Source organism: Pseudopipra pipra, chromosome 15 (genome assembly GCF_036250125.1).
Source record: "Pseudopipra pipra isolate bDixPip1 chromosome 15, bDixPip1.hap1, whole genome shotgun sequence".
Taxonomy (NCBI): domain Eukaryota; kingdom Metazoa; phylum Chordata; class Aves; order Passeriformes; family Pipridae; genus Pseudopipra; species Pseudopipra pipra.
Window position 1 is genome coordinate 8,051,213 of NC_087563.1, and position 17,028 is coordinate 8,068,240.

The following is a 17,028-nucleotide window of genomic DNA, read 5'->3' on the forward strand; positions in this document are numbered from 1 at the left end:
AACCATTTCCTCCTGCTTAACAGCCCTCCTGTTCCTCCCCGTCATCCGCCGCACACCCGCTAAGCCCAAACGATTAACGCTGTCTCCACCACAGAGCAAAGAGAGGTCCCACAGCTCTTAAACGCCCTGTGCTCCCCCAGCCTGCTCTGGACTGGGGTTCTGCAACAGACCTTCTTCCCTCATAACACTTGTGACACAGTAATTTATTCTGTACCCATGGGATGGGTCCCAGTGTGCACGGCACAACTTCATGGACCATCCTGCTCCCCCAGCCAGGAGCTGCTCCATCCCATTATTCCAAACCCTTTGAAGACATCTCTTGTCCTTCCACACCTCACTTTCTTTTTAGTAAAATCCTTTTACTGGTTGCACTCAATACTCACTTAGCTCCTGTCCACCTCCAAGGTCCTACTGAACAGTGTTGCTGTAGCTCCTGCTCCCCTTGGCTCCAGCCCCACTGCTGCCCACCCTGTCTCCTATCTCCCATCTCACCTCCCCATGTAACCAACCAGAAATTACACCCCACAGAAGAGTTAAACCAGCCTGGAGAGTTGCTGCTGCCCCACTTTGCTGCCTGAACACCATCCAAAAGCAATTAGGCAGCACAATAACCCCGGTCAGGAGCAGTGAGGTTCTGCAGGGACAGATGACGCGACAGCAGCAGCACCAGCCACCCCATTCTCTCCAGGATTTTTCCTGCAAAGCCATTTCCATTCACAAACATGAATTCAATTTTCTTTCCTCAAGCTTCCAGTGCTGAACCCCCAGCCCAGGCTCCCCCCGCCTCACAGTTTGTGCTGCCTGGCCCCATCCCCACACAGTTGTTGTCCCCCCACAGCACAGGAACCCCAAGCAGCCCTGGAAAGCCAACACAAACTGCCACTGGGACGCCACCCATCATGCTGACAAATCTGCAAATAAGTAAGTGCTGAAAAGAAGAAGAAAAGAATAAATAAAAGGACATGGAGGAAGGAATCTGCTTGGGGAACAACTCCATCTGGGCTTGGCATGGGGTCACACTCACTGCATCACTGCTAAAGGGACGATGGGTCCTGGCCAGCCACAGAGCTGCTGGCTCTGACCCCGCAGGGATTCAGCCAGTTCAAACTCTGAGGGTGCAGGAATTCTCTGCTGAAACGGGGGCCACACAGCCAGGGATTCCTGAAAAAATAAAGTAGGTGTGTGTTTCCCTTGCTTCCCTGCCCCAGACAGGCTGGGCAGTGTCCTCGGCATATGAGCCGGGCGGCTGCAACCAGCATCACCTCAGGCCTCTGTCCCATGAATTCATCACTTCCTGGCAGTGTTTTATTTATCTCATGTGTTTTTTTTCTATACAGTTCGTCCTGAAATATGGCAGTTTGGACTTTCTAGGCTTTCCTGTCCCACTGGGATAAACCCAACATGTGGGATGACATGGGAGATGGAATCAGCCAGTGCTGCTATTATTGTGCTCTGTCTTCTGCCAGCTCCACAGAGGCTTTGTGGGCTTTGGAGGTTTTTTTTTGTTTCTCAGCTTTTTTTTCCCCTTTTTTTTTAACTGAACTGGTGCTTTTAACACTTGATAGCTTTAATCTTTGCAAAAGTTAGAAATAGGAAAAAAACCTGCTGAGATCTACTTTTCCAGGTTTTCACGAAAATAAGAGAATCTCTTCGGTGGGTGTTCTCTATGGGTGACTGCTGGGATGTGCCAGTGTAGCAGTGACTGCAGGCCCTGTGCTTCCCCACCTCATCATCTCACCAGGACCTTAATTCTGTGCGTTTTGGGACAGAGCATCTCTGTGATGACAGCAGGATGTTCAGCCCCGGCTGAAGCAGTGCCATGACCATCCCCCAACCCAGTGATCAAAAATAAGAATTAAAAGAAAAAAAAAAACCTCTTTGAAATCAGTTTTAAGTAAACAAAAAATTGATCTCACAAGCTCGGTAACCACAAGCATAAATTTGGGTTTGGCTGGGCTTTGTGTTTTGCTTGGGTTCTTCTGCATCACATATGAAGTCTATTTTAGGATGATTTGCTCAAGCAGTTCAGCACATCACCAGGGCCAACACGCACTCAGCAGTCACTCAGGAGCCACTGCTGTCCCCATGGCCACCAGCTGCCCCAGAGCAGCGAGAGGCAGAGCTGGTCTGGAGGGCAAACAAAATCCCTTTATTCCTTGGGCTCCTACTACCATAGGCAAGCTCTGGCATGAGTTCTCCCACTCATCTGGCCACTTCTCCTGCCACTGGACATGTTCTTGTCTACACTGAGCCTGCTGTCTGTTTTTATCCACAGCCAAACAACCTGGAAGGAGTCCCTGAATGCCTGTCCTTGCCCCAGGACAGGCAGCCGTGGCAGCTGTCACCTCCGCAGGTGAGGGGCAGAGGTGCAGCTCACCCAGGCATCTCCACATTCCCATAGCTCCAGCCATGCAAGCTCAGCTGAAGCAGGAGGGAAAACAGAGCGTGCCAGAGCCCCGTCTGAGGAGTGTCAGGAGAATTACAAAGCTGCACAGAACATCTCACCACTGCACTTTCCGGAGAGATAAGGACCCGGGGGTGGCGTTCCTTGGCCGGAGACTGAGAGTTCCTGTGCTCCCAGCCAGAGGGAAAGCAGGGAACCGCTGACAGCCTGAACACTCCTCTGCTTCCCAGCCCTGCCATCAGCTCCAACAGCAGCTACTGTCTGCCCCGAGTTACCTCGGCGCTCACAGAACATACTCCTATGGTCAAAAGTAACTCCTTCCCTACCTCCTGGCGAAGTTGAGACTGCTGGAACAAGGAGGCAGAGTCATTCACTCATCCTCACAGGAGATCAGTCCTGGCTGGGAGTAGGACCCTCAGGGCAAGGGGAGCAGCACCAGTGCTCTGAGCTTTGCAGGGCTGGGGGCAGTGCTGCATGGAGCCTGCTGGAGAAGCATGAGTCAGGCACAGAACTGTGCAAGCTCCTGTGAAATAGAAGTATTAATTGCTAGGGCTGACACCTCACTGATGAGGCTGAAGGCCACACACAGCTGGGGTTTACCTACCCTGAAAGAAATTACCTAACCAAATTCATGCCCATAAAACACTGACGGCTCATCCCCACATACTCAGCGTTCAAAGAATGACTGTTGTCATCTTTCGAAACTCTCTGATTAAAAAATATATCTAACTGGCATGACTGTAAGTTGCCTTCATTTATTCATTCACCACAAGTGAATTATTCAGTTTTCCAGAATCCCAATGCAGAAACCCTCCCCACTGAGACGGACAGGATGTGCTTTTAGTGGTTTAGCAGCTGTGCATCCTGTGTGTCCTTTGTGACAGCCACGAGTCCCACTGCAGCACTGTCAGACTGCACTAAATACATCTGCACTTTTGTAGTAACTTCAGTATAAATATATATTTATATCGAGTCCAAGAGTTGGACTCAGTGATCCTTGTGGGTCCCTTCCAACTCAGGATATACCGTGATTCCCTGATATAAATATATTTGTCATACATTCAGGAAGGCTGACTTTTCAAAGTCTTGCAGGTCTTGGAACAAGGAACAATTATAATCAGGAAGTGAGCAGTGAGACACCTCCCATCTTTTTATGGAATAAAAGTTCTATAGGGATAGATCTGACATTAAACTCAAGCTACCTGGATATAGGAAAAAAAAGAAGTCAGGATCCTACAAAATAAATTCCTTACTATTGCTATCAGATTTTAACATTTCAAGACAGATAGAAAAAGCATTTCTCCCCTATAACATGAAATTATCTGGAATTTCTGTGGAAAACTGCAGAAAACAGCCTGACCTGCTGAAGCACACAGAGAAGAGCACATGGAGACACCAGGACCATGGCAGCACCTCACTCACCAAAGGATAGCTCCAGCACAAGTGTGAGCACCACCTTGCACAGAACCTGGGTCTCTTTCTCACACAGCAGCAACTCCAACCTCTGTCTGTTCTTTGCACATCCCTGGATGGAAAGAATAATTCAAATTAGCCATTAGCTGAGATTACTGGGAATTAGTGAGGTTCTCCTTCTTGCTGCTGGAGCATAAAACCTGCCATAGTTGTCTGAGGAAGACTGAGAGTGGCCTAGGAGGTTTCTTAAGATAAATTTATATCTAGATGTTTAACTTTTTAATGAATTTTTTTGCTTTTGTCAATTTTATTCAAATCTGATAGATCTTAGCCTCTAAACCAGCAGCATCTGCACTGGTGTGGAAGAGCAGCATCCCCAAGAGCAGATGCAGGGGGACACAAGGGACAAACCTCTCGTTCCCAGGGCTTGCCCTCTCTGTTTCCAGACCATAGCAAGCCCACACAGCAGACTGAAATTATTTACTCCACAGCACAGGAGCCTTAACCACCTGCGGCAAGCGGAAAATGACAATGACAGGGAGAAAAGGCAAATTTTATTGTGTCTGGAGAACTGCAGCTCCGTGAAGCTGGAGTATTTAAATAGACAAGAATCTTTTGTTCAGGAAACTGAGCACTAATAATAACATTTCCTCCCGCAAAGCAGGCTTCTTCCCAGCTGCTTTCCACGGTCTCTGCCTCCTCCTGTTCTCCTGGCACTGTCCCAGACCTTATCACCCCCCTTTCCCCTCTCAGGCTACGGAACACCCCATGGTTTTCCAGGCTGCCTTCACTCCAGCTTTCCCTCCTCCACCAAACATCCAGATTTTCTATTTGATTCCCTGCTCTGGTTTTTTCCTCCAAGCTGTCTCAGCAAACACACACCAAAAAGAGAAAGCCTCTCTTCTATGGCTCTGGTGCCCCGTGACACGGCTCCCCCTGGCCCCACAACCTTACTGGAAGAGTCTGGTCCTGCTCATACAGACATCACACTTGGAGGACACAGGACACCAGAGCAGGCTCATTCCAGTGTCACCACCAGCATCTTTTGCCAAATGCCCATAGCTTCACAAAGCTCAGGAAGAGTTTTAAGAGGGATGAAGGAAGACATAGTTTGATGTCCCATCACCCCATCAACTTTCCAAACCCTGACCAGAGCATGGAGGTGTTCCAGCTATGGAAATTATTTCATTATTAATTATTTAATTACTTATTCATTTTCTATGGACAAGCTTCCCAAGTCAGCCCTAAAATAAAAAACCGCCCCAGGACACCAGTCCTGTACATGGGTGTTGAGATCCACTGCTGTGGGAGCAGAAAGGCTCTTGGTGTAGCCAGATACCCCATCAAGGGAGGACGGGGAATTTCCTGGAGCAAAGACCAAGCCTTAATTTGTTCCTGCCAGCACAGAACAATGCACTGAAGGAGACAGCAGTCATTGTCCGGGAGAGCAAAGCTGCGGTTCCCGTCTTCCCCACCGGAATAACATCCCTGTCCCCACAGCTGGCAGGTTACGCATCAGCAGTGGTCCCAGGAGCTGAGGGCTGGGAAAGGACATCCCATGGGAAAGGACAAGCCAGTGCTCGCCTTGCAGCCCTTGCTGGGGCAAAATAAACTGAAGAAAGAGACTGAGCAGTCAGAAACCAGGTCTTTCGGAAATCAAGTCCTACCTGGAGGAAATGTAGGGCTGAAGGAGCCGTATCTGGGGTGGAAATGAAAGGGGTTAGAGCAGGGGGTTGTGGCTGCTTGGAGATCACAGCTCAAATCCTTCAATATCCTGCTGCTGTCGGGGGACCAGAGGGTCTCAGCAGAACCACAGCTTTCTGAGGTGACAAATTTGAATACCAAAGTACTGGGTATTCAAAGAGGAAAACGAGCAAAAATAAGTGAGTTTAAGGAAAAGGTATCTTGTTTCAATCTTAAAGAAGCTGAAGAGGCAGGACAACTCTTATCCATACCCCAACATATTTACTGTAATTAATTTAAGAAAGAAAATTCACACATGGAAAAAATATCGTTCAGTCAAGACTAAAGTGTCCTGACAGTGTTGGTGCAAAACATTCACCGGGTCTACTAAAATAAATTAGATTTAATGTTGGTTTGATCTCCTGTGTTCAGCAGGGCCACAATCCTGATCTGCACCCTCAAACCAGCTTTGGAGCAGAGGATGGGTGTGGAGTCAGGAAAGCTGCAAGATATTAATGAATATATAAAAATTAGGGCACAGATTTCCATACACAAAACCCTAAAGAAATTGGATCCCAAACGCCAGTTTTAATTAAAGAGTAGCTTATTATAAATAAGAATATTAAAAAAATCCCAGGAAGTAATATGTAATTATTCATCTACAGAGCTGATGACTCAGATTATTCTATTGATTTGAAATACAGTGTCCAAATGCGTTTTACATATACATTAAACTTGTTAGTTTAATAAATATGTGGAGGGAACATGGAAATGTGTGTCTGCTTTTAGAAACAAGTGGCTAAATCCCCGATCCATTCATCTGCATGAGAAAAGTGAAGCAAAGGCTTCACTCCTTTTATTTTATTCTTAAGCAAGTAATGATTTAGAAAATGTACATTATCATCAACACTATAATCACCATCCCGAGCCTATAATCCCACGAAGGAAGCCTGCACTGCACATAAACTAAGTCTACTGGGGGTTGTTGAAACTTAAGTTCCTTAAGAATTATTTTTAAGTTCCTCTCCATCAAGGATATTATAAGTAATGAGAGCAGCTGCAATTGTGGCTTTTTAGAAAGTGTTCTCCCAGCTTGTTCTAAAAAGGCTGTTTTAAAGGTCGTGCTGCTGAGCCTGTGGTGCAGTGCCTGGGCTGGCTGGTATAAAGTAACTGCATTTTAGCTGGCATCTGGCTGAGCCTATATTTTCATTTGTAAAAATTGAAAAATTCTTGGAAGAACTCCACAGCCTACCAAAAAAAAAATGTTCTTCTTGAAAACTAGTTACAAGTTAATGATAATTCCACTTTGGGCAGGAAGGAAGGGTTTAGGCTGGACGTCCCCGGGTGAGTCGGGAGGATGTTAAACCACAGCCCTGCTCTGCTGCTCGGGTCCCATTCACAGCCCAGGCTCCTGCTCAACGGGACAAAACACCCCATTGCCAGGAGATTCATTAAACATCTTCCACAGAACCAAATTACTTCTATGAGCACTAAGTAATTCTGAATATGTGAAAGCTTTCTGAATGGAGTTCAAATCCAGCTTTTCCTTTGATACATCCCTAGAAGGAACCTCAAATATTAGATCCTGAGAAATGTAGCTGAGACCACGTAAAAGCTGAGACATCCTTGATACATACAATGGGATCCCTTATGCTGGAGATACAGTGAAACATTCATAGACGTCACAGTAAAACTCAAATTCTGATTTATCCCCACATTTAGCTACAGTCGGGGTACAATTCTGGTTAGAGTGTCCATTTGCCTAAAATATATATTTTTAACTACCTTAAGGGGCCTTGGAGCTGTCCTGTGTTGGGAAAAGAACAGGTCATTATTTGGAAGGACCTACTGTAACTTCCACACGAGAAACAGGCTGGGGCACTGGAAATAACCAAAATGGAGCTGTACAAGCGCTGAGGCAGATACACAACCTCTCCTCTGCACTGAAGGAAAAACCTGCTGTGCTATTCATTTCTTTTCAATAAATGTCCATATTTAAGATGGCTAACGTGAATTGGCATAGGTATAGAATCCTAGAATTCAGCTTTGCCTCTTTCTTCACTGGCTTAAATCATAGAATCATATAGAATCATGGAATAATTAAGTCTGGAAAAGACCTGTACAATCAAGCCCAACCATCAACCCAGTACCACCACCATGCACACGATGTCCTCAAGTACCACTACCCCATGTTTTTTGAGTACTTCTAGGGATGGTGACTCTACCACGTCTCTGGACAGCCTGTTCCAATGCTTGACAAACCCTTGCATGAAGAAATTTTTCCTAATGTCCAATCTAAACCTTATGGTGCAACTTGAGGCCATTTCATCTCATCCTGAGGGATGCATGGGAAGGGACAGGATTTTTGTAGCTCCATAGCTTTACCGGGATTCATGTACCTTATAGAAACAGAGAAAGAGCTCATGAGAGAGAAAGTCTCAGCCAAGCAAATCTGGAGAACAGCACAGTGCAGCGCCTCACCCAGCTCCTGCCCTGCACATCCCAGAGCTGGGTTCTGGTTCCAGTCACCCTCACAAACTGGGGTACCTGAGGGATCACCACTGTGGAAGAGGGAAATGAAAATGAGATAGACGTGTCCTGCTAATTCCTTTGCCAACAGCCCACATAAGCTGGGATGTGGTGCACATAAAAAAAGCAACTGTCCCTCGTCCCCTGCAGAGCTCCGGAGCTGCACGATGTCCCATACTCACAAATGTTTCATTGCACTTCTGGAAAACAGACGTTGCTTTTGAGCAGTCTATGAAACAATATTGTAAACAGCTCAACCATTCTCCCCTCTGGTCTTGGCAGAGCCAAGAACAATGTGCATTCAGGGATGAAAACCCTCTGCCTTGGGCATCCCAACCCAGGGATGCTCAGTGTTGCCTTCCCACCACGCCAGGGAGAGGTGATGGGGCTGGATGGAGGGTCACAGGATAAGATGGGCAAGGCAAGGGAGAGGGCTTAACGTGAGCGAAACCACAGTTGATAGGGATTGCAGGATTTAAGCTGGAGCCAGTGAACACACTGGGCTGGATGCACCCGCCTGAAAAACAAAACAAAAAATCCAATAAAATGGGCAGATGGTCCTGGAGACATGGGGGGAAGGGGGACTGGAAACAAGGAAACCAGATATTAAAAAATGTAAATGAGAGGGAAATTATAAAAAGCATAAAGCTCCTGTCCCTGAGGGAACAGCTGTGTATGCTAATCCCTCCTGGGCTGCTCCTTTTGGATCTCCCTTCCTTCCTTCCTCCGTCCCTCTCTAATAGCTCCCTTGTTCCTGCTGGACAAAACCGGCCCTTTGTGGCTGCTCTCAGAACAACATTAAAAACAGGAATAGGGAAATTGTAAACAGGAGGCTTTTGGCCTACAGGCCAAGGCACACACCGGCCTCTGAGGTCTACTTCATGCTAAGCAAAGAAACAGATCTTTGTTGCTAAAGGGATTAGGGCTGCGGGATTTCGGAGGCTCGGCGGAGGCATTCAGCTGGCCTGAAGTGGGGGCTTTGTAAAGAGATACCTCCATTATGGCCCCGCCAGCGGAAATGGCTCGCGCTCTTTATGCAATCGGGGTAATGCGATATTGTTGGGCGGCTGAAGGGCTCTGGTGAAGCCTGGCCCTATCTGCTCAATGGCAAATTCTTTCCCTGCTAAATAGATGGTGGGTAATTACCTTTACTGGGGGGGGGGGGAGGGAACTGTACATCTTTAACCCTTAGGTGCTTTAATAAGAGCCATCCCAGCGAGGTGCCACGGGGTTCGCCAGAGTCTGTGCCCATGGTGGGCTTCTAGATGAGTTTCTACCACCTGCAACAGCTTTATCTCAAATTCCTCATCAAGCAAATAAGCACATGCCATAAAATATCCATCACCTGTGTTACTCCTAGGCTCCCTGAGCCCATCTTGGCTCTTGGGTGCTGATAGCCCACGCTGCAAACCCCAGCACAGCCCTCAACCAGGACCATCCACCACATCATGTCTTCCCACGCCGCTGTGGAGCTGCCCAGGTTTAGTGACTCAAAATACTCTGTGAGGTTTGTGGTTAGGGTTTTGGCTGGGGGTGGCTTTTTTTTCTTTTTTTTTTTGTTTTAGAAATAATCAACTAACTCCTTCCTGATGAACAATAACCTATATTCAGGTTTGCATTAAGATTATCCCTTGATTACACACAGCCCACACCACCTCTGTGTAAGTATTATGGAGTTTTCCATGGTTAATTTCTAATTAGATTCCCCAGCTGAGCACAAGAACTGTGGGATGATAGGCAAGCCCACAAACAGCACAGTACCACCAGCCCCTGCACTTCCAGTGGGAATCTCTCCTGGAAAAGAAAGCAGGCAACACCGAGCCTGCCCACAGCCAAACCATCTCCATCACCATGAACATGCACTGCCTTCACAGTTGTAGGGCATGGGACATCCAGAGATACACACTTCTCTTAGTGATAACTTAAGATTACTCATTCATTTACCCCAAAATCAAGCGCATTTGCGACTGGAAGAGGTGGCTCTGCTCTGGAAAAAGAATACAAGTCTGCTGCAACATCTGGAGAGGAGAATAAATATGAAATAATTTGCATCTGGGGCCATTGGATGTGAAGTTCTGCTCAGGCTGTACCAGCATTGCTGATGACCAGCTGCTGTCTGTCACCTCTGCCCATCACTCCTCTGCCATCCAGCCCTGCAGCTGGGGAGTCCCGAGGCCATACAGGGAGAGGGAGGGGAAGAGCTGGATTTGATGGCACCATTCTAAGCCATTCCAATTTTTCAACAACACAGCCTGGTCATACTGGAATGAAGTTCACTAGAATCCATTCATTTGAAGTTTATAAGTTGGCCTAATAATAAAAGACAACTACCATACAGTCTGTGTGGTTTTTTTTTTTTGTCAGGCACTGCCTAAATCCCAGCCTTCTCCTTTTTGGCCCTAGTTTCAGACTCTCTTCCCAGGAAAATGTTTGTAAAAATAATTTGCTATAATTAGAAAAATGTTTCATTGAAAATTCATTGCTGGAAGCCTGTCCTGCCAGTCGGAGTTAGGCAGGCTCCAAGACACCTCTTTCTGTGACATGTTCCTGCTGAACTGACAACCAAAGTGACGCCCATGTTTATTTTACAAGAGCTGGGCTTTGAGTTCCAGATCCCACAATCAAAGCATTATGGGTGGGTTGCTACAACTATTAAAAATATCAGTTGACTCCAGTCCCTGCGCCGTGAGAGTCCTGACTCCCAACAAGAATGGGAATAACAGGAACGGGATATGTATTAGTTTGACAGTGTCTTGTTTGACGGTGCCTCTGCTCAGGTGTAGCAGAGCTGCTGACAACTCTTGCTGTACCTGCTTCTAGGACACTCTGTATTTGGCCTCCAGAAACACCAGCCTGCACACACACAGCCTCTGCCCCCTGTGCTGTGTAATCTGGGAGCCACCATCCCTCGGGAGAAGGGGGACCATCGTGGCAAGGGCCAAACAAATTTGGATGATGTGACCAAGACCAAACGATGCCTGAGGTTTTGGCATTCCAATGCTCCTAGTGAGGAGCTTTGTTATGCCATGCTCTGCCCAGGGGTCACTGTAAAGGCTCCCCGCAACTGAAAACCACCAATTCGAGCCAGGAATCAGCGCTCCCTTTGCCAGTCCCCTCTCCACCCCTCTGCACCGGTGTGGAACCCTCCGGATACAGCATCTCACACACACCACTGCAGCACAAATCCCACTGCTCTCCCCATCCCAGAGCTTTGCTCCTGGCAAAGAAAAGCACAGTCATGTTTGTTAAAAAAGGAGATGGCATGAAAAGGCAATCCCTGATCACATCCCTCCGACCTGGGTTTCTGAGCTTTTAATATCCCTCCATGTCTGGGACTTTCCAAACCCGGCAGAGCAGGCTGGGGGCTGATGAATGGTAACACTCTGACCAATTACAAAGTAATTAAAAGTCCCACCGAGAAAGCTTTGCATATGGACTTTAATTATTATACCACAGTCCTGCCAGAAAAACACAAAAGAGGATCTCGGGCGGCTTGGAGGATGCATATGGCTTGTGTAGGTGGAGAGACCTAAGAGACTGTTACTTTGGGTAGGAAGTGGATTTTCCCTCTCCTATAATCTTGTTAAATTACCCTGGTTTTAAATCAATGATTTATATCTCCCTCTTCGAATCCAGAGGGGAAAAAAAAACCCCAAACCCTCTCTAAACAGCCAGTGTGTGACAAGCAATACATTTTCACTTTCATTTACCCTCACACTGCAAAGTTCACTCAGCGAACCAGAAGTGTTATAGGAAAATACTGGGAAGGACTGGTTAAAAAGAAAACCTTGGCTGAAATGAGATGGAAAACAGATTTCCCAGGTTAGGTAAGTATCAGAAAATAATACATAATGTTAGACATCCGAAAAGGGAAGTAGGAAAATATTTAAAAATTTGCATAACCATTTGCAACCTAAGAAAAGAACAGAAAAACAGTTTCATTAGGAAAGGACATTCCAAACAGGAGGCAGTGCTGGATCTTCCTCGGAAATGGCCATACCCTGTGTCCAGCTTTGACTTTTTGTGAGTGCCTGTGTAACTGACTGAGGACTCCCAAACAGATTTTCATTTGCCATTTGGGTTTCAGGGAGTCTTCCTTCCTGCTACATCCATTCACATCTGTGTACGTCTGGAAACTTCCAGGGGGAATCATCTCGTAGCAACACTCACAATAATAAAATAGACTCAGCACAGATCTGGGACCGAGGCCATGCTGCAGCCCACCTGCAACAGGAGCACTCCGAGTCTATCCAATTAACATCTCATCAACCCTCTGGTTTTGTGAAAGCCCCACTGAGCTGCCATTGAGCACCAAAGCCTTTGTCACTTGAAAGCCAACCATGTCCTAGGCTGCATCAAAAGAAGGGTGGACAGCAGGTCTAGGGAGGTGATTCCTCTCTCTATTCTACTCTTGTGAGACCCCACCTGCAGCACTGCGTCCAGCTCTGGGGCCCTCAGCACAGGAAGGATGTGGACCTGCTGGAGAGAGTCCAGAGGAGGCCATGGAGATGCTCTGAGAGCTCTGCCCTACAACCCAAATGCCCCATGTAAGGTATCACCAGCAGTGACAGCAGAGAGGAACTGCGTGTCCCAGAGCCAGGAGGAAGCACTGACATCACCCATAGACGTCTTTAGCTCTGCTGACTCACTGCTCTTCCCCCCAGCAGGAACAACATCCAAGCACCGGGAGCATTCCCACAGCAGCCTGTGTCACCGCTGCTGGAGCCGTGGCTGAGCAAGACGTGGAGGAACACAAAAAAGCCCCTTTCTATTTCTGGACCCTGGGTGAGGTGGATGGGTGGAAATCACCATGCTCCCAGTTCCCGTGGGAAGCCATTAATAACCTCCTAAACACTGCCACATCCTTTAACAATCGTGCTATTATGGGATGCTGAGAGAGCAGCCATGGGGTTGGTAAGCCCACAGGGCTCCTTCCCCCGCGCTGCCCACCAGGCACTACCAGGACGGTCCCACCGTGCCCCAGCCCTGGCACAGCACAAGATGTGACTTTGTGTGCCTGTCCCCACTGCTGACGGCGTGTTTGGAAAGGAAATCCCCCCACGTGGCCTGGAGGACCGCGAGGGAAATAAAGCCATCTGTTCATTGAGACAGACCTGCTTCAAACCAATTAATATAAAGAGCTTATATTAAAGGGTCTTGCTTCGATGCAAATCCCCTCTTGTAAACAAACCTTACAGGTCCCAGCTCCAGTCTCCAAGGCAAGTCTCAATCTGATTAGTTACTCCACATGCCTTAAATTCCCCCTTACCAATGAATAAAACTATCTTCTTGCAGACATATATTAAACACTTACTGAATTTCACCTTGAGGTGTCCTTTTCAGTGCTATTTAGTGAAACTGGGACCTCTCTGGGTGAAAAACAAGCAAATTAATTTGTTTTCTTGGCAGTAGTTGTCCTCCAGACCACCACCCACACAGCACAGCACACACAGAGTTCTATCTCCCGTATATGCACCACTGTGGACTATTTTTGGATGCCTGCCTAAGGCAGAGCACACAGGGCAAGGTGTGCAGTTCAGTATATTAAAAACAAGAGAATGAATTAATGAGAAGGGAATTCAGCAACAGTTTTCTACCATTCTCCAAGCAGCAGCCCTGGAAAGCACCTGTGGGAAAAGCACTTTCTGTAGGTGAGCTTACCTGGGCAGGATGAGGACTGAGTGTTGCTGCAGGAACACACATGTTGGCTCCATGGACTCTGGAAAAGCAATGGGATGAGGAAACAGTCACTCCTATGGAGGAATTGCATTTGCTGGCTGATGGTTGTAAACATGGTGAGCACCAAACCGGATCCACAGGCTGCTCCTCCACAGCTCACGGAATGCTGAGGAAACTCTCCACAGCTCCTTTGAGCAGCAGCCTTCCATCCTTCCACAAAGACCTATTTTTTTTTCTCAGATATTTCTGAGGCGAATGTCTTCTCAGTCTTTCCATTTAAACACACAAGCCTGAAAGTTCCCAAACTTGTAACACAAACTGGCAAAGCCATTTAGCAATGTACATCCCTGCCCTTTCCAGCTTCAGCCCTGCCCTGCCCCACTCTGCTCCCCATAGCAGGGACGTGGTTCCAGTTCAGTGGGCACATGCCCAGCAGCAAAGAGGGTTTGATCCTGGGTCAAAACCAGCCTGATTTTTTTCTATTGGCTGATATATCACTTTTTTCCTAATATGTTTAAAAACAGACACAGAGAAGCAGAAAATGACAAAATTATGAGAGCTAACTGAATATTAAGAAGCATATACCTCAATTATTTGCATTTCTTTCCTGTCTTCATAAGTAAAGCTGAGTCTCTAGATGGTCTCTGGGGTGTTGACACAGAGGTTTTGCTTCTCTTCTCTTGCTTCAAGTCAGATCCCCTTCACTTGGGAGAAGTCCCTTTTCCCAAACAGTAACAGAAATTTCCCAAGCACGTAAAAATAATGGCCCTGCAGTAGAAGACAGAAAGAGAGGAGAGTGAGATGCATTTCTGGGGAAAAAAAGAAAAAGCTTTTCATTACAGGTGAACTCTGCTGTCAGCTCCAGGACTTCCAGCCGGTACAGAACAAGGATCTCTCCCTCGTCCTGGAGGCAGCAGAACAGGAAGTTTTGGTCTTACAAAAAAATGAATGAAATAGTGACATTGTGGGTGCCCTGTACTGAGCTGCTCTGAAGCTGCTGCATCAGGGAGTCTGATGGCAAGAGAAGAGCTGGTGCTGGGAACACTTGTGAATTTGGCATTGAAAGTGTTACAGAAAATGTGCCATAAAGTTCCTCTGAGGCTTTAATTTCCCTCCCCCCCATCTTCCTTTGATTTTGATCCCCTCCTTCCCTCGTGTCCTTTGAACTTTTAAAAAGGCACTTTGAAGAGATGTCATAAAGCAGTGGGTTTATTCAGGATCTCCTCTTTGATGCTCCTGCTGCCGCGTGTGAAGTGCGGCCCTGCAGGATGTGGAGCCAGAGGAGCCCAAAGCCGAGATGGAAAGGAAAGGGCAGAAAAGTGAAAGTGTGGACACAGCGTTCTGTAACAGCTCATGGACGCAGGCACAACCCCACGTGTGCTTCTGGGCTACAGGGACCTGGTGTGGTTACACCAGCTCCTCTGAGCTCACTGTGGGCTGGCAAACTCAAGGGGGAAGTGATGGGAATGAAGGAGAGAGGTAGCTGGCTTGGAATCCTTCATCCCAAAGGCCATCCTGATCTCACTGCAAGGTTACAGATATATGACAGTTACAAATACACGTGTGACATCCCCACGGGAACAGCCACGTCCATGTCACGCAGAGCTGCCACCCAACACCCAGGGATCAGCCCAGCAGCTCCAGGACTCGGTGCTGGAATCACCCAGCAGCCTTTCCCACCTCCAGCTGTTCCAGTCATAAAAGGCTCTGCTGTCAAACATGCCAAATGTTGTTAAATAATCAAAAAAGTATTAAATAATCCTGTGCACACATACTACACAATCACCAAGAACAGGCATTTGACTTCCAAGCCCATCCCATTGGAAGACAATGATGCTGCCCAAGTAGAAGGAAGTGGCTGCAGAGCTCAGCACTAGCTCTTCAGACCCAGGGAAAGTGCATGTTCCAAAGCCCCCTTTCCATACTGGAATATATAGAAAGCTCAGACTCACAGAATCATCAGGGTAGGAAAAGCCCTCTAAGGTCATTGAATCCAGCCTCACTGCAGCCCAGGCTTAGGCTGGGTGACTTTTTTGCCCTCCTGAATGTCTTTCTGAACTAAAATTGGACATTTCCATGGCAAAGTTGGTTTTGCAGCACAGGACTTCATGGCACAACGCCACCAGTTGGAGCCTCTCAACTTTATTTAACCTTTGCATAGGGAATTGCATTAACTCATCCAAGAGAACCTCTCGGCAAGGGAGAAACAGATGTTCAGGCATTAGATAAGCTGCAAGCAAGTCCATGGCTTTTATCAGCAGGGACGTGGGTTTGGGGTCAGTTTTGTAATTTTTAGTGGTTGACCAGTAGTATGAATTATTCAGAAATAAGTGAAAATTATCCTGAAAATTTCTTGAGGGTCTTTTGAAAGGATATTTTTCCTCAGTTGCTCCTTTTTACCTGCAATATCAATTTCTATTCTTTTTTTCAAATTACAGCCAAGTATCTTCTCCTGAGACTGAATGCAGATGCAGCTGGAATAGGAAATTTTAACTTGCTTCCAACCTGGGAATTCTGCACTTTAAACTTGAGATAAGGAGAGAACTTTATTTTAAAGACACATGTACCCAAACAAAAGACAATTATACTTCCAGAGAGGTCCCCCCACAGTGCTCCTGAGAAACAAGTACTGCAGAAAATAGCAAAATGTTAAGGCCTAAGCAATTTTAGTGTATATTTATTAAATTATTCCCATTTAATACACTCCTAGAATCATAGAAACACAGAATGGCTTGAGTTGGAAGGAACCTTAAAGATCACCTAGTTCCAGCCCCCTGCCATGAGCAGGGACACCTTCCACTAGACCAGGTTGCTCCAAGCCCCAAACTTGGCCTTGAACACTTCCAGGGATGGGGCAGCCACAGCTTCTCTGGGCAACCTGTGCCAGGGCCTCACCACTCTCACAGGGAAGAGATTCTTCCTAATATCTAATCTAAACCTGCCCTTTTTCAGTTGAAAGCTATTCCCCCCTTGTCCTGTCACTCCAGGCCCTTGTCCGAAGTTCAGCTCTCCTGGAGCCTTTAGGTACTGGAAGGCTGCTATTATATATGTATATATATATATACATACATACAGAGATGATATATACATATATATATACATATATACACACGAAGTCCAATAAGGAGATTTGGGGCATTACAACCCCTCTACATTTAGGATTATCTTCTTGAGATGTCCAGAAGAAAGGCCAGCCCTTTTTATCAACACCCAAGCAAAGCAGTACCTGCACTGCCCTGAAGATCTTACAGAAGACAAGGGAAATCTGACAAAACCACCAGGGTTCTTCTTGGTGCAGCCAAGTAGCCTTGGGAAGCACC

General features: G+C 46.9%; 1 long non-coding RNA gene across 3 annotated transcripts in view; it reads right to left on the minus strand.

Moving 5' to 3' along the window:
• LOC135422487 (uncharacterized) overlaps window positions 1-14,568 on the minus strand; it is a 33,773-nt gene extending 19,205 nt beyond the window's left edge. For 2 of the 3 annotated variants that reach the window (XR_010434498.1, XR_010434500.1), the window contains exons 1-4: window positions 14,294-14,568; window positions 13,691-13,748; window positions 3,827-3,929; window positions 2,731-2,927 (exon numbers count right to left, since the gene is read on the minus strand). This is a non-coding gene — a long non-coding RNA (uncharacterized LOC135422487). The remainder of the gene's footprint in view (window positions 1-2,730; window positions 2,928-3,826; window positions 3,930-13,690; window positions 13,749-14,293) is intronic. The other variant, XR_010434499.1, reaches the window with a different exon arrangement.
• Between the last annotated feature and the right edge of the window lie 2,460 nt (window positions 14,569-17,028).